The sequence below is a fragment of the Mobula hypostoma genome, chromosome 12 (assembly GCF_963921235.1).
Source record: "Mobula hypostoma chromosome 12, sMobHyp1.1, whole genome shotgun sequence".
NCBI lineage: Eukaryota > Metazoa > Chordata > Chondrichthyes > Myliobatiformes > Myliobatidae > Mobula > Mobula hypostoma.
In genome coordinates, this window is record NC_086108.1 from 4,714,377 (window position 1) to 4,739,198 (window position 24,822).

Consider the following 24,822-nt stretch of genomic DNA (forward strand, 5'->3'; position numbering starts at 1 on the left):
GCAAATGCACACAATACACCTGTGGAAACAAATGGCAGACCAAAAAGGACCATTAAACCACCTCAGAGAATGATTGAAAGTTGATGAGTGGATAAGGGACATCATAATTGAAGTTGAAATGTTGAACACTTGAAAATTTAAAAAAGAGAGAAAAAAGGCTGACTACAGAATGTAGATATCTTTGTTGGAAAGGACTGTTGTTCCTTGAAGTTTTATGAGGACATTCTATTGTATTTGTTTTTCTTTCAAGGGGGAAGATGTGAGGGGTTCACCTGGAAGCAGATGGTGACTGGGCTGTGTGAGCACAGGGTTGAGCAGCAGCTCAGCAATAAAATGTTCCAACATAAACTTGTGCAAGTTTGTCTTTATTAAGAACAAACATAATAGATCGTACGAAGGAGAACGAACAAGTCATTACCACAGCAGCAGTATTAAGCAGTTAGTCTCAGATTAGCTATATCACTGCAAGGTACAAAAGAATGAGAAAATCTGCAGATGCTGCAAATCCAAAGCAACACACACAAAATGCTAGAGGAACTCAGATCAGACAACGCTATACAAGGAATTAATGCAGAAAACCAAGTAATTGCAAAGAGTTCATAAACATTTTCTTGCAACTCTACTGACACTCCTGTGCCTAGTGTCACCTTATGGACATAAAATCAATCTATGCATATAAGTCATCTTATTTACTTATATTGTTTATTATTATTGTGTTCTTTATCTATTTGAGGGTGACGGGATAGAAATACGTCTCTACCAAAGGAGGTGTAAGGCGCACCTTCCCTCCGCTAGCTTGCAGGTCACCCTTGGGTGAGGTGCAGCACCCGCTTAGCCCCCTGATCAGGGTCACATGAAGCCATGGGAGCAGGTGGTGGATGGTCGTATGAGCAGCCGGTGCAGATCACAAGTCCTGGTTATGCGACCACTAACGCCAGGCAAACAATCTTTGAAGAGTATTGATAATGGCTGGGGTCACCCATCTTGTAAAGACACTGCCCAGAAGAAGGCAGACCACTTCTGTAGAAAAATTTGTCAAAAATGATCATGATGATGGAAAGACCATGATCACCCACGTCATAGAATACGGCATGTAATGATGATGATGATTTAACTTTTGTGCCTTTTTTTTGTGCTCCATCAGATCCGGAGAAACAATTATTTTGTTCTCCTTTTCACTTGTGTACTGGAATTGACACTGAACCACCTTGAATCGTCCATACCGATCATTTCATCACATCGGTACAATGAGGTAGTACAAATGAAAAGCCACAGAAGAATGAAAGAGTCACTATCACAGCAGCTGCATCAAGCAGTTAGTCCCAGAGCTACAGAGATCACTAGACAACAAAGAGTTTGTTTCCTGAATGCCTTTGGGTGTACCTTACAGATTTTGGGCTGCTGATCATGAAAATCGCCACGAAGTTTTTTTAATCACGAACCATTTTGTTAAAATCACCTATGTTTTTTAAAATGTTGCCCACGATACAAGCTAAAAAGTTTTCTATCTTGTCCACCTTTGAGCAGTTCTATCACAACCACAAAAAATTCTGAGGAAACAACACTTCTGAAAAGAATTTGCTGTCCAGTAGATCGAGAGGGTTGCAAACTCAGCTCGCTCCATCATGGGCAGAGCGTTCTCCGCCACTGAGAACACCTTCAAAAAGCAATGCCTCAAGAAGGTGGCATCCATCACATGCGCCACCCAGGATGTGCCTACTTCGTGTTACTACCATCAGAGAGGTGATGTAGGAGACTGAAGGCCCCCACACAATGCAGCTGATTTCCTTTTTGCCATAACATTTCTGAAAAGTCAATATTCGACTTTTGTACTTCGTAATTTTTAGTAATCCTTATATCTTGCGATTTACTGCTCCTGTGAAGCAACAATTTTCTCAACAAATGTCTGTGGTAATAAACCTGATTCTGATTAGCACAGTGCTGATCCAGTGATGGGTGATCTGACTGGCTGGTCCCTACAGATGGAGATATAGAGCTGGACCAGGCAGACAGTGGATGTGTCTTGGATGTCAACTTTAAATGATAGGTCAAGCTGTCTGGCGAAGTTCTTGGGAAAGGTATTACAGTGACATCCTGAAGATAATAAACAAGACCTCAAATCTGTTTGAACAATTTCAGTTAATCTAAAAATTTGGTCTTCATTCTTGGTGCCCATGTCCAAAGTCATCAGATGGGTTGCAGAGTCAGCTTGGTACTTCTGACAGGTCAGCATCACCATTACACACCATGTCGTACGGTGCAAGAGACCATGGTCTTAAATCATGATTGTTCAAGGCAGATTTTTCTACAGAAGTAGTTTGCCATTGCCTTCTTCTGGGCAGTGTCTTTACAAGACAGATAACACCCCCACCCCCAGGCCATTATCAATACTGTTCAGATATTGTCCACCTGGCGCCAGTGGTCACATAACCAAGACTTGTGATGTGTACCGGCTGCTCATACCACCACCCACCACCTGCTCCCATGGCTTCTTGTGACCCTGACTGGGGGCTAAGCAGGTGCTACACCTTGCCCAAGGGTGATCTGCAGCCTAGTGGAGGGAAAGAGCGCCTTACACCTCCTTGGGTAGAGATGTAATCTCTACATCTATAAAAAACAGTCTAAGATTTTTTAAGAAAACCGTAAGATGAAGGAAGTGGGGCACCATGGTATCGTGGTTAGCGTGATGCCATTACAACTTGGGGCAACGGAATTTGGAGTTTAATTCCAAGTGGAGGTAATCACTGGCAGTCGTAAGCATGCAGCCTGGGTACTTTGGTTGTCTGACTCTGATCCTGAGGCAACGGAGTAACTTGGTGCATCCCAGGTGACTGAGCAGCCTTATTCAAGGTCAGCACAGCTCACCCACAAATGGGGCAAGCGACTAGAAAAGGTGTCTCAAAAATTGCTTGCCCCAAGCCAACTGGCCAGCATACCATAGCTGCTGATTTTACCAACCTGGATTAGTGAGCGAGCAACTAATGAAACTTCGATTTTCTCTCAACCCATCTCGTCACGTCCACTATGACCTACAGTGATGAGGTCAAGGAGAACTGCTAACAATTTGATCAAATTGTGAAATCAGCACCTCCAGGAGATAAGCTGCTTCTGCTTGGCAACTTTAACATGAGGGTTAGCAAAGATTTCAGAAACTGGAAAGGGGAGTTAGGTCTGCCTGGTGATAGCAAAATGGACAGTACCAGTCTGCGGCTGTTGAGCCTCTGTGCTGTAAATGATCCGACTATCCCCAACACCCTGTTCAGGCAAGCTGACAAGTACAGGACAACACGGAAGCAGCTGAGATCCATAGAGTGGCACCTGATAAATTTTCTCATCACTCGGAGGTGGGACGCTGGTGACTTCAGGATGACCACAGCGATATGCGGAGGAGAGTACTGAACTGACCATCAGCTGGTTAGATCGATTCTTACAATACGCATTGCTCTGAAACATCGCAAGAAGCCAAAGGCCAGTCAGTTCCCCTCTACCACCACTCTGCTCCGTCTAGCGAAACTAGTCCTTACTCTTAATAATTTCTCCTTTGGCTCCTCCAAACTAAAGGTGTAGCTATGGGCACCCTCATGGATCCGAGCTATGCCTGCCTTTTTGTTGGCTTTGTGGAACAATCTATGTTCCGTACCTATTCTGATATCTGTCCCCCACTTTTCTTTCGCTACATCGACGACTGCATTGGCGCTGCTTCCTGCACGCATGCTGAGCTTGTTGACTTTATTAACTTTGCCTCCAAATTTCACCCTGCCCTCAAGTTTACCTGGTCCATTTCCGACACCTCCCTCCACTTTCTAGATCTTTCTGTCTCTGTCTCTAGAGACAGCTTATCTACTGATGTCTACTATAAGCCTACTGACTCTCACAGCTATCTGGACTATTCCTCTTCTCACCGTCTCTTGCAAAAATGCCATCCCCTTCTCGCAATTCCTCCGTCTCCGCCGCATCTGCTCTCAGGATGAGGCTTTTCATTCCAGGATGAGGGAGATGTCCTCTTTTTTTAAAGAAAGGGGCTTCCCTTCCTCCACCATCAACTCTGCTCTCAAACGCATCTCCCCCATTTCGTGCACACCTGCTCTCACTCCATCCTCCCGCCACCCCACTAGGAATAGGGTTCCCCTGGTCCTCACCTACCATCCCACCAGCCTCCGGGTCCAACATATTATTCTCTGTAGCTTCCGCCACCTCCAACGGGATCCCACCACTAAGCACATCTTTCCCTCCCCACCTCTCTCTGCTTTCCGCAAGGATCACTCCCTACGCGACTCCCTTGTCCATTCGTCCCCCCCATTCCTCCCCACTGATCTCCCTCCTGGCACTTATCCTTGTAAGCGGAACAAGTGCTACACATCCCCTTACACTTCCTCCCTTACCACCATTCAGGGCCCCAAACAGTCCTTCCAGGTGAGGCGACACTTCACCTGTGAGTCAGCTGGGGTGATAGATGCGTCCGGTGCTCCTGATGTGGCCTTTTATATATTGGCGAGACCCGACGCAGACTGGGAGATCGCCTTGCTGAACACCTACGCTCTGTCCGCCAGAGAAAGCAGGATCTCCCAGTGGCCACACATTTTAATTCCACATCCCATTCCCATTCTGACATGTCTATCCACGGCCTCCTCTACTGTAGAGATGAAGCCACACTCAGGTTGGAGGAACAACACCCTATATTCCGTCTGGGTAGCCTCCAACCTGATGGCATGAACACTGACTTCTCTAACTTCCGCTAATGCCCCACCTCCCCCTCATACCCCATCCGTTATTTATTTATATACACACATTCTTTCTCTCTCTCTCCTTTTTCTCCCTCTGTTCCTCTGACTATACTCCTTGCCCATCCTCTGGGTTCCCCCCCTCCTCCTTTTCCTTCTCCCTAGGCCTCCTGTCCCATGATCCTCTCATATCCCTTTTGCCAATCACCTGTCCAGCTCTTGGCTCCATCCCTCCCCCTCCTGCCTTCTCCTATCATTCTGGATCTCCTCCTCCCACTTTTAAATCTCTTACTAGCTCTTTCTTCAGTTAGTCCTGACGAAGGGTCTCGGCCTGAAACGTCGACTGTACCTCTTCCTAGAGATGCTGCCTAGCCTGCTGCGTTCACCAGCAACTTTGATGTGTGTTGCTTGAATTTCCAGCATCTGCAGAATTCCTCGTGTTGACAGTCATTCGATATCGGGAAGCTGACCACCCCTGGCACCAGGAACAATTTGTGGACAATCTGGATGAGAAATTGATGCTACACGGCCCCCTCATTTGGAAACCCCGCACAGAAACGCAAGGACTATAAAGCCCTGGTACAGAGTTGGCTACATCTTTTCTCAGGTCCAGAAGCAGAACCACCAAGACTGGTTTGATGAAAATGATGAAAGCATCACAAAGATCTTGCAAGCAAAGCAGAAAGCATTTATTGCATGGCAGAATGACTTGTCCTGTTTCAAAACGTGATCAGTTTAAGCATCTCCAGAGACAAGCATAGAGTGCACTACGCAGAATGCAGGATGCATCGCGGGAGAGAAAAGCAGAAGTTGTTCAGTGCTACGCTGACACAAAAAACTGAAAGATGTTTATCAGGACCATTGAAGCAGTCTATGGACTGCACAAACCGAATCACACACCCCTCTTATTGGCAGCTGGTAAAATGCTGCACAGGGCGAGAATTAACATTAATGAGAGATGGAGAGAACACTTCAGTAGCCTTCTCAACATGTTGATTGAACCGTGCTTAATCAGATCACCCAGATGTCTGCTATCAACACTCTTGATCTCCTTCCTACCCTGGATGAAGTCAGGAAGGCCATTTCTCAGACAAAGTCTGGTAAGGCCCCTGGGAGGGATGGAATTCCTAATGAGCTCTTTAAGTCAGCAGGCTCACTAGCACTCACAGTGTTCCATGACATCCTGACAAGCACATAAGCGGAAGAAGGCACGCCTGAGGTCTTCAGGGATGCCACAATAGTTCCACTGTTCAGGGGCAAAGGTGGCAGGGCTCACTGCGGCAACGACCAGGGTATATCTCTCCTGTCTGTCACGGGGAAAATTGTCCTCAACTGCTTGATTGCCAACATATCAGAGGCGAACCATCTTGAGGCACAGTGTGGCTTTTGCCCATGTACTATCGACACGGTTTCACCATCTGTCAGATTCAACAGCAGTGTACTGAACAGAATTCGCAACTACGTGCCATCTTCATAGACCTAACCAAAGCCTTTGATATGGTCCACAGGGAGCTCCTATGGTGAATGCTGTCAAAACTTGGGTGCTTGTGCAGATTCAGCAATCTCGTCCGCGTCTTCCACAATGACATCAGTGGCCTTGTTCTGTCAAATGGGGAGACTTTGATGCCATTCTCCATTTTAAGTGGCATGATGCAAAAGTGTACTGGCACCTCTGCTGTTTAATTTGTTCCTCACGCGCGTACGACACCACGCATTCGGCATTGTACAACATCCGATATACCTAAGTACAGGATGGACTTGAGGGCCCGTACAAAAACACTTAGCAATTTCATTCGAGAAGCCAGATATGCTGATCACTGTACCCTCATGGCCTACATGGGAGCTGATCTTCAGCTGCTTGTCGATAGGTTTGCAGAAGTCACTTGTCTCTTTGGCCTCACCATCAGCCTACAAAGGACTGAAGTCCTGTTCTAACCCGGACCAATGTCTACTGACCCCAGCCCCATCCACCTGCATCAAAGGTATACAGCTTAGAACAGTGGAGGAATTCAAATACCTCGGAAATGTTATTTATAGTGATGGCTCCCTCGACGAAGAAATCAGTAGTAGGATTTGCAAGGCCAGTCAATCCTTCAGGAACTTGTGTGCATGCATTTATTGAACCAGCATAACATCTGAAAAGCCACGAAACTCAAGGTGTACAAAGCGGTCGCCATTAGCAGTCTATTATATGGCTGTGAAACCTGGTCCGTATACAGAAGGCTGGAAGACTTCCATCCACGTAGTCTGAGAGCAATCCTGGACGTCCACTGGCAGGACCGCGTCACCAACGAGCACAAGCATGGAAGCAATGATCCTGCAAGCCAGCCTCACTGGACAGGGCATGTTCCAGAATACCCAAACAATTGCAATATGGAGAAGTGTCGCAAGGAAGAAGAGATGGGGGCGACCTCGTAAGAGGTTCAAGGACTGTGTGAAGGCCAACCTGGTGCATGCAGACACTGCACCTAGGCAGCTTGAGTGGAGAGCTCAGGGCCAGACTGGATGCGTGCCCTGGTCCAACAGACAAGCCTCCAACAAACCAGACTGGATATGTGCCCTGGTCCGACAGACAAGCCTCCAACAAACCAGACTGGGTAGCGTGCCCTGGTCCAACAGACAAGCCTCCAACAACTTCAACAGACACATGCAGATCTGGTCGCTGCTCAAGAGAGGAGAAAAATGGCCACACCAGTTGCTCCAACAGCGGCTGGACAGTTTACCTGTCCTCACTGTCAACACTCATGCCTTTCTACAATCGGACTGCAAAGCTACCTGAGAACACACGAATGATGAGCTGCACAGACAAACATCATTGTCAGAATTGACAGACAACCAACATGTTCAAAGTAAACTTATTATCAAAGTCCATATATGTCACTATACACAACCCAGAATTTGTTTTCTTGTAGGTATGTTAAATAAACCCATAATGGAATAATAACCATAATAGACTCAATGAAAGACTGCACCAACTAGGGCATCCAAAAACAAAAAGCCAAAATAATAATAATAAATAAATAAGCAATAAATATCAAGAACATGAGATGAAGAGCCCTTGAAGGTGAGTCCATAGACTGTGGGAACATTTCAATGATGTGGCAAATGAAGTTGAGTGAAGTTATCCTCTTTGGTTCAAGAACCTGATGGTTGAGGGGGAGCAACTATTCCTGAATCCAGTGGGTCCTGAAGCTCCTGTACCTCCTTCCTGATGGCAGCAGATCCAGAGCATGTCCTGGGTGGTGAGGGTCCCTGGTGATGGATACTGCTTTCTTGTGATAGTGTTTCACGTAGATGTGTTCAATGTTGGGGCGGGCTTTACTCATTATGTGTTGGGCTGTATCTCCTAATTTTTGTTGGGACTTTCTATTCAAGGGCGTTGGTGTTTCCATACCAGGCCGTGACATAGCCAGTCAATATACATATGATAAATAAATGAATCCAAATCTGAATCGCCAGCCACTGGGACATGATAATCACTAAATATCAGAAAATATTGGCCTTTTGCATCAAACTTCCAATTAATTTCCCCTCGAACTATTAACTGGGAAATCTGTGGCCACCTGTGACTACAGAGGCAAGCAAAAGTTTGGGCACCCTGGACAAAATCTCTGTTACTGTGAATAGCTAAGCCAGTAAAAGATGAACTGATTTCCAGAAGGCATAAAGTTAAAGATGACACATTTCTTTACTATTTTAAGCAAAATTACTTTTTTATTTCCATCTTTTACAGTTTCAAAATAATAACAAAGGAAAAGGGCCTGAAGCAAAAGTTTGGGCACCCTGCATGGTCAGTACTTAGTTACACCCTCTTTGGCAAGTATCACAGTTTGTAAATGCTTTTTGTACCCAGTTAAGAGTCTTTCAATTCTTGTTTGGAGGATTTTTGCCCATTCTTCCTTGCAAAAGGCTTCTAGTTCTGTGAGATTCTTGGGCTGTCTTGCATGCACTGCTCTTTTGAGGTCTATCCATATATTCTCGATTATGTTGCGGTCGGGGGACTGTGAGGGCCATGACAAAACCTTCAGCTTGTGCCTCTTGAGGTAGTCCATTGTGGATTTTGAGGTGTGTTTAGGATCATTATCCCTCTTTTCATCTTCAGCTTTTTTCTTTAAACAGACGGTGTGATGTTTGCTTCCAGAACTTGCTGGTATTTAATTGAATTCTTTCTTCCCTCTACCATTGAAATGTTCCTTGTGCCACTGACTGCAACACAAGCCCAAAGCATGATCGATCCACCCCCGTGCTTAACAGTTGGAGAGGTGTTCTTTTCATGAAATTCTGCACCCTTTTTTCTCCAAACATACCTTTGCTCATTGTGGCCAGAAAGTTCTATTTTAACTTCATCAGTCCACAGGACTTGTTTCCAAAATGCATCAGGCTTGTTTAGATGTTCCTTTGCAAACTTGATGCTGAATTTTGTGGTGAGGACGCAGGAAAGGTTTTCTTCTGATGACTCTTCCATGAAGGTCATATTTGTGCAGGTGTTGCTGCACAGTAGAACAGTGCACACCACTCCAGAGTCTGCTAAATCTTCCTGAATGTCTTTTGCAGTCAAACGGGGGTTTTGTTTTGTCTTTCTAGCAATCCTATGAGCAGTTCTCTCGGAAAGTTTTCTTGGTCTTCCAGACCTTAACTTGACCTCCACCATTCCTGTTAACTGCCATTTCTTAATTACATTACGAATTGAGGAAATGGCTACCTGAAAACACTTTTCTATCATCTTACAGCCTTCTCCTGCTTTGTGGGCATCATTTATTTTAATTTTCAGAGTGCTAGGCAGCTGCTTTGAGGAGCCCATGGCTGCTGATTGTTGGGACAAGGTTTGGGGAGTCAGAGTATTTATAAAGCTTTGAAATTTGCATCACCTGACCTTTCCTAACGATGACTATGAACAAGCCACAGCCCTAACAAGCTAATTAAGGATCTGAGACCTTGGTAAAAGTTATCTGAGAGCTCAAATCTCTTGGGATGCCCAAACTTTTGCATGGTTCTCCTTTCCTTTTTTTCACTCTAAAGTTGTACAAAACAAAAATAATACGCTAATTTTGCTTAAAATGTTGAAAAGAATGTTTCATCTTTAACTTTATGCCTTTTGGAGATCAGTTCATCTTCTACTCACTTAACTACTCACAGTAAAAGAAATTTTGACCAGGGAGCCCAAACTTTTGCATACCACTGTATATTTACTTCAAGTTGTGTTGTGGTGTATTAAATTACGTGAAAAATGTTAAATGATAGTCTGAACAGTTCCAAGTGACACTGTAACTCTTTGTGAGCTCGCAGCATGTAAGGTGTCTGTACAAGTTAAACACTATAGGTTTGTGAAATGCTTGCTAATAGTGGCTGGATTCTTTCTTAGCCTCAGACACCACTGCCATGAGAACAAAAGACCAAAGAGTTTGTCTGTCTCTGTGTGTCTATGCACGTGGATTGAGGCACCTTTCCCTTGGTCCTTGGGACCACCTAGATCAAGGAATCACTATTGATTGGTGCCTAGTTTGAACCCAGGGTGATTTCACCATTTGGAATTCTAGTTCCCCCCCACAACAGTGGCAATCAAGTCCCCTGACTATGGCAATAATTGAGTAGTGATTAATAATCGTGTGCTCTGAAATCTTCGTAACCTACTACATAGTATTTTGTGTGGTTTATTTTTGTTTTCTGTTTTGTGATTATAAATTAGTCCTAAGTTACTTTGTTGTGCCACATCTCCTGGACAATCGATTTGGTTTGGATCTAATCCACCCAGTCCATTACACAGGTGGCCGTTGAACTGACCCCCTCTGAATGCTAGTATTGCTGTAGTCCTGAAAGCGTAACCCAGTCATGCTACAGAGGATGAAATTCTTGTTACTTGAAAAACCAGTCTGGTATTCGAGTGCCAATGGCTTTAAGCTGCTGAAAACAGTCATTTAACCTAGTCAACAAAAATCTACAGGGAGATTGATTTAAAACTTGCTATATAATCAAATATAAAGGTACAGGAGCTTCGGGAATTGTACTAACAGGTTCAGGAAGTTACTACCCTTCAACCAGCAGGTTCTTGAACTAAAGGGGATAAACTTCACTCACCCCATCACTGAAATGCTGCCACAACCAATAGACTCATTCTCAAGGACTCTTTGTCTTATACTCTTGATATTTATTGCTTATTGATTTATTATTATTATTTTCTTCTTGTCTTCTGCATTCTGGTTGACCTTTCATTGATCCTATTATAGTTACTATTCTATAGATTTACTGAGTATGCCTACAAGAAAATGAATCTCAGGTTTGTACATCTTGACATATCTGTACTTTGATAAGAAGATTCACTTTGAACTTTGAAATAAATAATTCCACAGTCACATCACAGAAGGGCAGCACGGTCACGTAGCAGCTAGTGTTACGTTTTACAATGCCCACTGTAAGATTGGGATTCAATTCTCGTTGCTGTTTGCATGGAGTTGAAATATCTACCCTGTGACCATGTGGCTTCCCCCAAGTGCTCCAGTAACCTCCCACACAACGCATTTCACTATTTTTATTTACTTTATTATTGAGATATGGCGCAGAATAGTTCCTTCTGGCCCATCGTGCTGCACCGCCCAGCAATCCCCCGATTTAACCTGGGCCTAATCAAGGGACAATTTACAATGACCAATTAACCTACCAACCAGTACATCTTTGGACTGTGGGAGGAGACCAGTGTGGTCACAAGAACATACAAACTCCCTACAGACAGTGGTGGGAATTGAACCTGGGTCGCCTGTACTGTACTGCTAATCACTAAACTAACGTGCCAAAGACTGAGTTAAAAAAAAGGCAGACCATGGAAGAATTCACGGGTTCATAAGCAGTGAGTACTGGATGAAACTAATCATAAAAAAGGGCAGAAATGGTTGGCTAATTGGAAAGATTGATGTTCATGATTATACAACTGATAACTGGATATTGTATACTGAGCAGATTGAGCAGTGTTTTAAAGCAAATGGAATAGCTGGTGAGCAGTGAGTGCCAAGTTTGCTGGGTGCATTGGATTTAAAGGCACACAGTTTGCCTAGAAGTTTGACCATCATTTGCATGTCACATCCCTTGTAACAGAGTCAATTGAAAGTGAATGAAGAGAGGTACTGGATGATGCCAGAGCAGTACGTTGTTTGATTAAACACTCTGTGTTGTTTACAGAATGTATTGCGGGTTATATGTAAAAGTATATAAATGTCACACATCATCACGTCACCACGTCATACATATATGCTTCATTTAAAAGTAAAAACCAAGTTAGACTCGCATCCTGGACTCTCTGTGTTTTTCTTTTCAATTAGTTTTATGTTCTGGAGTTACAAACCATAACAACGTTGACCTGTTATCCTTAGTCCCAGCCACCTGCACTCGGGCCTTAGACCTCCACACCCCTCCCATCCATGTACCTATCCAAACTTCCCTTAAATGTTAAAAATTAGACCTTTAATAGCCACTTCAGTGGACAGATCATTCCACACTCCCATCGTACTCTGAATGAAGAAGCTTCCCCCTCAGGTTCCCCTTAAATATTTCTCTTTCTATGTATCAGTAGTACTGATGGGTGCCCATTGGTCAGCATGAATACGATGGGCCGATTGGTCAGTTTCCAAGCTGGACCACTCAATTACTCTATCTTAAAATTTTACAAAGTGACATCTCAAATTTTAGTGGAAGCTTCCAGTAATGAATCTTAATTTGACAAAGCTTCCTCTAAAGATGAGAAAGAGATATTTCTCAACCATAGATCAAATACCCAATTATAACAACATGAACTGCAATACATCTCCTTTGGAGAACTGTCAAAGCTTGCATTTAATCCAGTGACTGATATTTGCTTCCCATCTGCATGTTAAGCTTTGAAAGGAACATTATGGGCTATTTTGGTGCATTTGTATCTCTGTAGCCAGAGCCAAGTGCAAAAGATCAGTGCCACTTGTCCTTAACGGTACGTGGACTGTCTGGTATGGAGGGCCCACGTGACAGGATCACAAAAAGCTGCACAGGGTTGTAGGCCCAGTCACAACCATCATGGGTACTAGCCTTCCCACATCGAGGACATCTTCAAAAGGAAATGCATCACAAAGGGGGCATCCGTCATTAAGGATGCCCATCACCAAGGATATGCGCTCTTCTCATTACTACCATCAAGGAGGAGGTAAAGGAGCCACAGGAGCTTGAAGACAACCACACAATATTTTAGGACAGCTTCTTCCCCTCTGCCATCAGAATTCTGAATGGACATTGAAGACATGACCACCACCTCATTATTTTTAATACTTATTTAATTGTGTGTGTATGTGTGTGTGTGTGTACACACACATACATATACACACTGACAAGGTTCATTTTATTGTCAAAGTATGCACATACAATACAAGTCTAATATTTGTCTTCTCTAGATGGCCATTAAATACAGAAAGGCCATGGGTGTTGAAAGAAATTAACTCCCCTCCAACTGGCACGAGAAAGGAAAGATACCACAATTCCCTACACTCCTGCAGCAAAAACACAGCCACAATAACAATCAATGATCCCTTACACATAACAATCCCTAACTCCTCACTTGCAGAAAAGAACAGAGACAGTTGTACCAAAGCTCCAAACCCCTTACACACAGAAAAAATCACCACCCGCTAATCATCCGCAAGAACATACCAAAAAAACTAAAGGAAACCAATATAAAGTGCAGTTCAATAGTCACATAAAGCTCAGAATACGGTAAATGTCTTTTTGTCTGCATACGAGGAGAGCAGCCGCACAAACTCGGTCCTTCTGTAAAGAGTGATGGCTGACTCGCTGTCCAAATGCCGCTGATCCGGCCGCTGACCCTCTCTGTCGGGAGCCATCACTGACCCCTCCGCATTCACCGTGATGCTTCAATCTTCCTTGCTGCTTCGAAATGGAGTTGTCCATCACCCCACGCCTCGTCCCCGGCCTTCTCCATGAGTTAACTTGTGTTCTCGGACCTTTTTGGCACCCCCATCCCCCATCTCTGATCTCCATGAGACAGCATGTGTTCTTGGTCCTTTTGCCCCCCCCCCACCCCGTCTCTGATCTACACGAGGGAGCTCTCCAGACAGCACAGCGCGAGATCCTTTGATGGAGATTCAAACTGTACATCACAGGCTCCAACAGTTTCCATAACACAAACAAGACAAAAAGAATGAGCAGAAAACATAGAAAGAGGGTAACAAATGGAAAGATTTGCTTTCTGGATGATGTTGCCCGAGGAATCATTGTTCGCTGGTGCTACCTTGACCGGACTGTGTGGTCCAGTTGTTATAGCTGTGGGTGGTAATGGGGATGAGCTCCCACCACCTATTAACTGCTCCCAATGGCGTGTGCCTCAAATAGCCTCTGACAACCAAGTCCAGCTCCCGGCCTTCACGCGCGGCTTAGCTACGAAGCCCAGCAGAACCATTTCTACTGACAGGAGAAGGAGCAAAGGTGGATTACTGGCGCCTTAGGACCAGTCGTTTGGACAGATGGGGCTTGTCAGCCATGGTTGGCAGCTCATCAAGGAGGAGGAAGGCTCTGATCTCAAACCTCCACTGTCTTGTGGCTACACCCACTCATGGGGAAGGTTTCGGGAGCAAACCCCAAGGAAAAATCAGGAGTTGTTGTCACTAAGGCAGTTGTACTTTGAGTTCAATGCTGACTGGCAACTCCTGCAAGACTGCTGGTGCCGAACTGTACTGGTCACTGCTGCTTCTTCGGATTCACCAGCTGTGTGGAGAGGGGGCAACAGCTTGCCCTTCACATTATACTATCCTGGCTTGCTATCTCGTAGACCGCTAGGATAGTTGACCCTCACTAATGGACAGTCTCCATATATGTATACAAATGCATATGTGTTATATACAGTATATATATTAATGCATGTGTGTATACAGCATATATATCTTTGTAAATGATGAGGCCTCCGTTGGTCAGGGTCGACCATGCATGTTGTGCCCTAGCTATCTAGAAATGCAAGCCAGGGCAGTACGATATTTGAGACCAAGCTGCTGCCCCTGCAACAGGCTCCCCCTCTCCACGCACCTGGTGAAGCTAAAGGAATGGCAGAGACTGACACAGTTTGTCACCAGCAGCATCGAAGGATTTGCCGGTCAGCAGGGAACTCAACGTAGGACTGCCTTAGAGACTCCAGCTCCAGATTTTTCCCTCATGGATTTACTCCCGAAGCCTGCCCCATGACTGGGTATAGCCGCAAGGCAGAGGAGGTTTGGGATCAGAGTTCTCCTTCTCCTAACTGAGCTGCCAACCACGGCTGATGAGCCCCATCCAACTGAAGCGACTGGTTTTGAGGCACCATTAACCGCCTTTGCCCCTTCTCCTGTAAGTAGCGATGGTTCCACCCGGCTTAGTAACTAAGCCACATGTGAAGGTCAGGAGCTGGACTTGGTTTGGGTGCTCACTAATTGGGAGCATTTAATATTGCACTGTACTGCTGAGGCAAAACAACAAATTTCATGACGTCCATCAGTGATAATAAACCTGATTCTGATTCAGAATCAGAGACTGGGCAACTACGTGAGCCTGCAAGCCGATGTGTCCTGATGAAGAGTTTCATCCTGAAACATCATACAAGACAGTCACAAAAAAGCAGATTCCGGTTATTTGCTTTCCAGACCTTTCCACATGGGGATAATAAAGAGGAACCAGTAAGACAGGAGAACCATCCACCAAGGTTCGAGTCAGCGTAGCACATGTCCAGCTCTGGAATAGACTCGACTCAGCTTTATGGCCTCACATCTGCTGGTAAAATCTCTAGTCGGCGAATTCATTTATGACCGTTTTAAACTGGCAAGGGTGATATACAGAAAATTCTGGTTTGTAAAGTCTGCCAATATGCTCCTTGAAATGGGCTGGCTACATTCCCTCACTCTGTTAGCTCCATAATTCTAATTACTGTTTAGAATATATTAAGTGAGGGTGAACAACAGAGATTGTATCAAACATCACCCAGCCAATAATTTATTTTGCACTTAGGAAGCCACTACTGAAATGTTTAAAGACCTGCCAAATTTAAACAATGCTTACCATATAAGTGATGGTATGAATATCAATTTCTCCTTCTGTTTTTTAAAAAAATTCCCTCCCCTCCCCCTTCTTCTATTCCGCACTCTGGCCTCTTAACTCTTCTCACCTGCCTGTCACCTCTTCCTGGTGCCCCTCCTCCTTCCTTTTCTCCCATGGTCCACTCCCCTCTCTATCAGACTCCTTCCTCTCCGGTCCTTTACCTTCCCACTCACCTGGCTTCACCTATCACCTTCTAGCTAGCTATCCTCCTTCACCACCCCTCACCTTTTTATTCTGGTGTCTTCCCCCTTCCTTTCCATTCCTGAAGAAGGGTCTCGGGCCAAAACTGTTTATTCATTTCCATAGATGCTGCCTGACCTGCTGAGTTCCTCCAGTATTTTGTGTTTACTTTCAAATGACAGCTTATTCCCTTCCTCAAAGAAAAGCTTTCAATTATTTACAACTGGGAAGATTAAATGGGAGCATTGCCAAGATGCAAGGGCCTGAGTTATAGGGAGAGGTTGAGCAGTCCAGGTTTTATTCTTCAAGTGTAGGAACCTCCTTCAAGAGGACCACAACCTTGTCGCAGGGTTTGGAGGCTTACATGTCTCCATGATCTGAAAACTACGTTGTCTGGAGTCAGGGTTTTACGCTTTGGCTCTTGGTAGGGTCAAACAGGACAAAGGGTAGAGGGCAGATTAAGAGTGGTCCACCGGTCCTCCAGGTTCGGGGGTTCAGCTCAGGGCTAACAACCCTGACTGGTCAAACAAAATTGTTACGGAAACAGCGATGAAGAGAACTCTACATCTGAGTGTGACGGTATTCCTGAATCCCCACCCGGGATTTGCGTGACTGACAGTAGTGAAAACCAAGAGGAAACTACTGGCCTGGAGGAAGTCCAGAACACCGCTAGAAATGGAGGACCTTCAGTGCTGCCCTAACCACCATTCATCTGTCTCCGCCCTGTAACCCCTAATCCAGCAAGTGGATTTAACAAGATGTTTTCACTCACAGAACCGCCACTCGCTGGATTTCTTTTGTTTTTGGCACCATTCTTTGTAAACTCCAGAGTGTGTTGTGTGTAAAAATTCTAGGAGGTCAGCAGTTTCTGAGATACTCAAATCACCCTGGGCGGCACCTAATTAATTAGCTTGTTTATTTCGGTTATTTTCTTAAAGAGGCGCCGGACGCACTCCAGCTAGCACTGCACCCCTGATCAGGTGGGGGGTGGAGCTAAGCAGGTGCTACACCTTGCCCAAGGGTGCCCTGCAGGCTAGCAGAGGGAAGGAATGCCTTACACCTCCTATGGTAGAGGCCAATCTCCACCCCGACACCTGATTTTACATTGTTGTCCTCGTGAAGTGAATGCCAAGATGGAAAACAATTAGGAATTTCACACAAAGGAGTTCAAAAATCTTCTAGTCATAGCTCCTTCATTATCTTGTCAATACTTCATAGAACCATAACACTGTTTTCATCATGTGGCTAACTCCAATTCAGCACTGTGGGTACATTACTCAGTAATCTAGAGGGTTGGAGTTTTGAGCTAAAAATATAAGCTTCAATTGCATTGTGACAGCAAGGGAACCTAGTTAAGAACCAGTCTGGCGCAGCACAGTAGCGTAGTGCTTAGTAGAATGTTTTACAGTACAGATGACTCAGTTTCAAATTTCCGCCACTCTCTGAAAGGAGTTTGCACGTTCTCCCCGTGACTGCATGGGTTTTCTCCAGGTGCTCTGGTTTCCTCCCACAGTCCAAAGATGTACCAACTGGGTAGGTTAATTGGTCATTGTAAATTGTCCTGTGATTAGCTAAGATTAAATTGGTGGATTTTTAAAGCTAATACCAGCAATGATGAACCTGCAAGATTCCATAAAAATCATGCAGAAGGTACCTAATGAAGTGGCCACCTAGTGTGAGTCCATATCAGAATCAGAATCAGGTTTAATATCACCAGCGTATGTCGTGAGATTTGTTGACTTTGTGGCAGCAGAACAATGCAATACATAATAAAAGAGGAAAAAATTAATTACAGTAAGTATATATATTAAATAGTTAAGTTAAATAAGTAGTGCAAAAATAAGAGTAAAAAAGTAGTGAGGTAGTGTTCATGGGTCCAATCTCCATTCAGAAATCTGATGACAGAGGGGAAGGAGCTGTTCCTGAATCGTTGAGTGTGTGTCTTCAGGCTCCTGTACCTCCTCCCTGATGGTAACAATGAGAACAAGGCATGACCTGGGTGGTGAGGGTCCTTGCTAAGGCACCACGCCTTGAAGATGACCAGGATTCTACGGAGGCTAGTGCCCATGATGGAGCTGGCTAATTTTACAACTCTCTGCAGCTTACTTTGATCCTGTGCAGTAGCCCCCCACTCCACCCCCACCTCCCGATACCAGATGGTGAGGCAGTCAGAATCCTCTCCAAGATACTTCTGTAGAAATTTGTGTATGTTGTGGAATTTGTTGTCTTTGGGGCAGCAGTACAATGCGATACATAATAATAGAAAAAAAAGATGAATTACAGTAAGTATATATATTAAACAGTCAAATTAAATTAGTGCAAAAATAGAAATAAAGAAATGTAGTGTTCATGGGCTCAAATTCAGAAATCTGTCGCGGAGGGAAGAAGCTATTCCTGGATTGTTGAGTGTGTGCCATCAGGCTCCCGCACCTCCTCCCTGCTGGTAGCAATGAGAAGAGGGCATGAACTCTGGGGGTCCTTAATGATGGATGTTGTCTTTTTGAGGCACTGCTCCGTGAAGGTATTCTGGATACCACGGAAGCTAGTGCCCATGGAGCTGGCTTTCTAAAATCTTGTGCAGTGGCTCCTCCAGACTGGACGGTGATACAGCCAGTCAGAATGCTCTCCATGGTACATCTGTGTACCCTGCACACTGCATTGCTCACTGACCGGAGTCTCCTCGCCAGCTCCTTCACAAAAGAAACTGAAACAAACTAACCACACACACCCATCTTTACAAGAAATTACCTGCGTCGATCAAGCGGGAAAAACCAGCTAGATTTCTTAAAAAACACAGATTTCTGCAGCTGTCAGTAATATTGAGCAACACACATACATAAAGTGCTGGAGGAACCCCACAGATCAGGCTGCATCTATGCAGGTGTATAGACAGTTAACATTTCAGGGCATGGTCCTGATTTGAGGATCTCAGTCCAGGATGAAGGTCTCGGCTACCCGAATGCTGCTGAGGGAGGGTTCTTGCGTTCAGGTGGTCTCTCTCTCTCTCTTACTAGATGTCGTCGGCGGATGGGGCTGGAGTAAGGTTTAATTGACGTGGATTGTGGATTTGGACTCTAATTCAGTTTTTATGATGCGCTCGATTTCTAGTTCTAGTTCTGGTTGCTGTTTTATTTTGTTGCTACTTTATTGGGCAGTTTTTGAAATGGGCTGAGCTGTACTGAAATATGTCTTTTGTGTTTCGTGTTCTGTGTTTTCCATTGTTCGTTTTCTGCCATTTGTGGGGGGGGTTTGATGCTTGAAGTATTTTTTTTAGACAGGTTTGTTCCACGGTTCTTTGTTTTGTGTCTGTGTGTAGCGAAGATGAATTTCAGGGTTGTATACAATGTATATGCTTTGATAATAAATTAACTTTGAACTTGGGCCTGAAACATTAGCTGTTAATTCATTTCCATAGATGCTTCCGGACCTGCTGAGTTCCTCCAGCAGTTTGCATGTGTTGCAAACTGACTGTGTGACTAGGCATAGCTCAAATACCATCTATAAATTTGCTGACAATACAACTATTGTTGGTAGAGGGCGTACAGGAGTGAGATATGCCAACTAGTGGAATGGTGCCACAGCAACAACCTGGCACTCAACATCAGTAAGACGAAAGAGCTGATTGTGGACTTCAGGAAGGGTAAAACGAAGGAACGCATACCAATCCTCATAGAGGGATCAGAATGGGGAGAGTGAGCAGCTTCAAGTTCCTGGGTGTCAAGATCTCTGAGGATCTAACCTGGTCCCAACATATCGATGCAGTTATAAGAAGGCAAGACAGCAGCTATACTTCATTAGGAGTTTGAAGAGATTTGGTATGTCAACAAATACACTCAAAAACTTCTATAGATGTACTGTGGAGAGGATTCTGACAGGCTGCATCACTGTCTGGGATGGGCGGGGGGCTACTGCACAGAACAGAAAGAAGCTGCAGAAGGTTGTAAATTTAGTCAGTTCCACCTTGGGTACTAGCCTACAAAATACCCAAGACATCTTCACAGAGTGATGTCTCAGAAAGGCAGCGTCCATTTTTAAGGACCTCCAGCACCCAGGGCTGCCCTTTTCTCACTGTTACCATCAGGTGGGAGGTACAGAAGCCTGAAGGCACACACTCAGCGATTCAGGAACAGCTTCTTCCCCTTTGACATCTGATTCCTAAATGGACATTAAACCCCTGAACACTACCTCACTTTTAAAATATATACTATTTCTGTCTTTTGCACGATTTTTAAACTATTCAATATATGTATACTGTAATTGAGTTATTTATTTATTTATTATTAGTAGTATTTTTATTTTATTTATTTATTCCCTTCGATATTATGTATTGCATTGATCTGTTGCTGCTAAGTTAACAGATTTCACATCACATACCGGTGATAATAAACCTGATTCTGATTCTGCAGCTGGATTCTGAGCAAGATGGACAACGTAGAGGCTATGTAATCTCATCTCTTTTTCAGCAAAGAAATTTCAGCCCCACTGATTTTGTTTTCCCAAATTAATTAAAATGCAAAATTTAAGGACTATACAGGCTTGTCAGCAGTGAAAGAGGAGTTAGAGTCATAGAGCACTAAAGCACAGAAACAGGCTCTTTGGCCCATTTAGACAGTGTTGAACTATTATTCTGCCTACTCCCATCGGTCTACACCCAGACCACAGCTTTCCGTACCCCTCCCATCCACCTAGACAGTGTCGAACTATTATTCTGCCTACTCCCATCGGCCTACACCCAGACCACAGCCTTCCATACCCCTCCCATCCATCTAGACAGTGTCGAACTATTAATCTGCCTAGTCCTATCGGAATGCACCCAGTCCACAGCCTTCTGTACCCCTCCCATCCATGCACTCACCCTAACTTCCCTTAAATGTTGAAATCAAACCTGCATCCATCACTTCCACTGGCAGCCCGTTCCACACTTGCTGTATCGTCTGTGTGAAGAATTTTTCCCTCATGTTCCCCTTAAAATTTTCACCTTTCACCCCTAGCACATGACCTCTAGTTCTAGTCTCACCCAACCTCAGTGGAAAAAGCTTGCTTGCACTTACCTTATCCATATCCCTCATAATTTTGTACATCTCTATCAAAACTCCTCTCATTCTCCTACACTCTAGGAAATAACCTACTCACTGCCCATTAAACTGCTGGCGTTCAGGCAGCAATGAAGGTTTTCTGTCTCTGTCTGTGCTTGGCCACCAGGAAGTACCGCTTTTGGCGGAGGGAGTGGAGGTGCTCAACGAACTGGTCCCCCAATTTACAACGGGTCTCACCAATGTAGAGGAGGCCACATTGGGAGCACCGGACACACAAACAACGACTGACAGACTACCAATGTGCAACAGAAGACAAAAATAATCCAATCCAACACTTTACAGGATCCTGCTGCAGTTTAACTCAATCTGATTACTTACCCAGGCACAATCAAGCGGCAAACATCATTCACCAAAATCTTGCTTTAAAATACAAACCCATAAAATATCCACACCCTATTATAAATACAAATCTGATCCAGTTTTAGAATCAGAGTGCCACAAATTATATTACAACTGATCCGTTATTAGAGATAAGACAATCCATATTCTGTCCAGATAGAATAATACAGGATAAACAAGCAAGAACAACTTACTTGTTTGTACATATAGCCATTCCAAGCACAAATAACACACAGAAATCAGTAAGTGAAAACACCAGAAATATGCTGAATTAAAAGAGGAAATTGAAAGACATTGGAACATGACAAGGGTATACATTGTCCCAATAGTAATATCATCCCAAAGGCACTAGACAATAGCATTAAACACTTAAAGCTACACGGCAATAGCTATGTAAATCTCCAGAAAGCCACAATACTAAACCCCACTAGAATAGTTTGAAAGTTCATTGCAATTGAGAAATGAGTGTGCTTGGCTGTGTCCGCACTTCAGGTTTTACCAGCTCAAGCTGAGAGAAAATAAATTAATACAGTGAAAATAGCAAGAACATGGGTTGTAGAGTCCTTGAAAGTGAGAAGGGAGAAAAGAGGAGCAAGCTGGGAAAGAGCAAAATTATTTTGACATGAACACTATAGACAGCTGATCAAAATTTTACTGAGAATCTACACCTCTGTGTCAATACCACAAGCTATTTCAAGCACTTTATTACAGAATATATTATGACAGAAATCACAGCTGGAACTGAAAACATTGGTAAAATGACTGCAGAACAAAATTATTATTAATATGGCTTGATCCTAAATCTGTGCAAGAATTTATAGTGTTTACTAAATAAGGAACTGCTAATCTTGGCTCAGACTACCCTGCCTCAAACTAAAGAAATAAAGCAATTCAGAAATTACAGATCTGGCACAGTTACAGGAGAGAGGAAAGGCAAAATCCAGGGAGAATACAAAGCTTTCCTTATCTTTTATCATCTTTAACATATTAGAAACGTTTGGTGGCTCTGGGCCTCCAACTGCTAGGTTAGAAGAATGAAGAAGGGGGAGATCTCTTTGAAACCTATTGAATACTGAAAGGCCTAGTCTCTATCTTTACAAGACGTGGACATGGAAAGGATGTTTCCTATAATGGGGTAAGTCTAGGATCAGAGTACACAACTCCAGAAGAGGGACATCTCTTTAAAACAGAGATGAGGAGGATTTTTTTTAGCCAGAGGGTGGTGAATCTGTGGAATTCATTGCCACAGATAGTTGTGGAGGCCAATTCATTAGGTAAATTTAAAACAGAGGTTGATAGGTTCTTGACTAGTCAGGGTGTCAACATTTATGGGGAGAAGGCAAGAGAATGGGGTTGAGAGGGTTTAGTAAATCAGCCATGATTGAATGGGCTGAATGGCTTAATTCTGCTCCTATGCCTTACGGACTTTTAGTTACACACACAAAATGCTGGGGGAGCTCAGCAAGTCGGGTGGCAGCTAGTATCTTACAGGTGTTAAGATGTCCACATCTGCAGAATCTCCTGTCTTTAGGTTTTGTGTTGTCTGCACTACATGCCTGCTACCACGCACAAAATGCCGGAGCAACTCAGCTAGTCAGACAGCATTTGTGTCCAGAGCAACTCACACAAAATGCCGGAGGAACTCAGCAAGTCAGACAGCAGCTATGGAAATGAATAAATTGTTGACGTTTTGGGCCAAGACCCTTATACAGGACTGGAAATGAAGGGGGAAGACACCAGAATAAAAACATTGGGGGGCAGGGAGACAAGCTGGAAGGTGATAGGTGAACCTAGGTGGATGGGAAAGGTAAAGGGCTGGAGAGGAAGGAATCTGATAGGAGAGGAGAGTGAACCACAGGAGAAAGGGAGGTGATTGGCAGGTGAGATGAGGTAAGAGGCAGAGATCACAGGGGGGAGCTGTAAGAAGGTGTCTCACTGAACTCCCGGCAAAGAGAAGGTTTAAACTTCTTCAGGGTAGGCGTCCCTCAAAGAGACGGCAGTAGAGTAGCAAATCATGAGCATGAGGGGTTCTGCAGATGCTGGAAATCCAGAGCAACACACGCAAAATATTGAAGGAACTCAGCGAGTCAGGTAGCAAGTCAGAAAGGAATACACAGTCAACGTTTCAGTTAAAGATCCTTATCAGGGTCTGAAGAAGAGATCAGCCTGAAACGTTGACTGTTTATTCCTCTCCATAGATGCTGCCTGACCTGCTGAGTTCCTCCAGCATTTTGTGCGTGTTGCTCTGGATTTCCAGTATCCAGAACTTCTCATGTTATGCTACTATAGGCCTCATAAGACCTTTGGTATGTGACGGTGAACTGCACTTATCCATGCAAGTGAAAACTGGAGGAACAAAGAGCCCCTGAAAATACACAGCAGGGCATTCAGCGTCCTAGAGAAAATTCAGCATCATCTCATGGACGATGATCGAGGAATTCTGACTTGGGACTGTACACAAGACGTTCATACTTGCTTCTCTCATAAACAAAATGACCAGATCCCATTTCCTACAAAGTTGATGCAGCACCATCATGTTAAAAATGATCAGCTGAAATATACGAATGATGGAGCAAACTCCAACACTGATTCTCCTGCACAAGTCTGTCAGCCACTTCCAGCAGGACACTGAAGCAGATGAAGCCTTTACAAGACAAACGAGTAAAATCTTTATCGATGCATCCCAAAAAGCATCTTCTCCAGATACAGCATGGCTTGGTATGATAACTACTCTCTCTTTGGCCGCAAGTAACTGCAGAGGGTTGTGGACACCTCCTAGCGCATCAGGGAAAATAGCCTTCCCTCCATCGACCTTATCTATACTTCTCACTGCCTCAGTAATCAAAGACCCCACCCACCCCAGACACTCTCTCTTCCTCCCTCTCCCACAGGGCAGAAGATACGAAAGCCCGAAAGCATGTCCCACCAGGCCAAAGGACAGCCCTAGTATGATAAGATGGACCCTTGACCTCACAATCCACCTCACTGTCTACCTGCACTGCACTTTCCTTGTAACTGCAACACTTTATTCTGCATTCTGTCATTGTTTTAACCTGTTCTACCTCAGTACATTGCGGTAATGAAATGATCTGTATGGATGATGTGCAAAGCAAAGTTTTTCACACAAAATGCTGAGGAACTCAGCAGGTCAGGCAGCATCTACAGAGAGGAATAAACAGTCGATGTTTCAGGCCAAGACACTGAATCAGGATTTTCATCTTTCACCGTACTTTGTATCATGTGAAAATAATAAATCAACTTACCAATTTAAATGTATTAAGTTCAAGTTCAATTGTCACCATGCATGAATACCCATGAATACAGTCAAACGAGACAGTGTGCCTCTGGGGCCAAGGTGCAAAACAGAGTACCAGCAGTCACACACAGACAAACAG

General features: G+C 44.2%; 1 protein-coding gene across 16 annotated transcripts in view; it reads right to left on the reverse strand.

Annotated features, from left to right (window-relative positions):
- Window positions 1–24,822, reverse strand: part of sipa1l3 (signal-induced proliferation-associated 1 like 3) — a 415,438-nt gene that overhangs the window by 87,109 nt on the left and 303,507 nt on the right. The gene's annotated exons all lie outside the window — the stretch shown is intronic.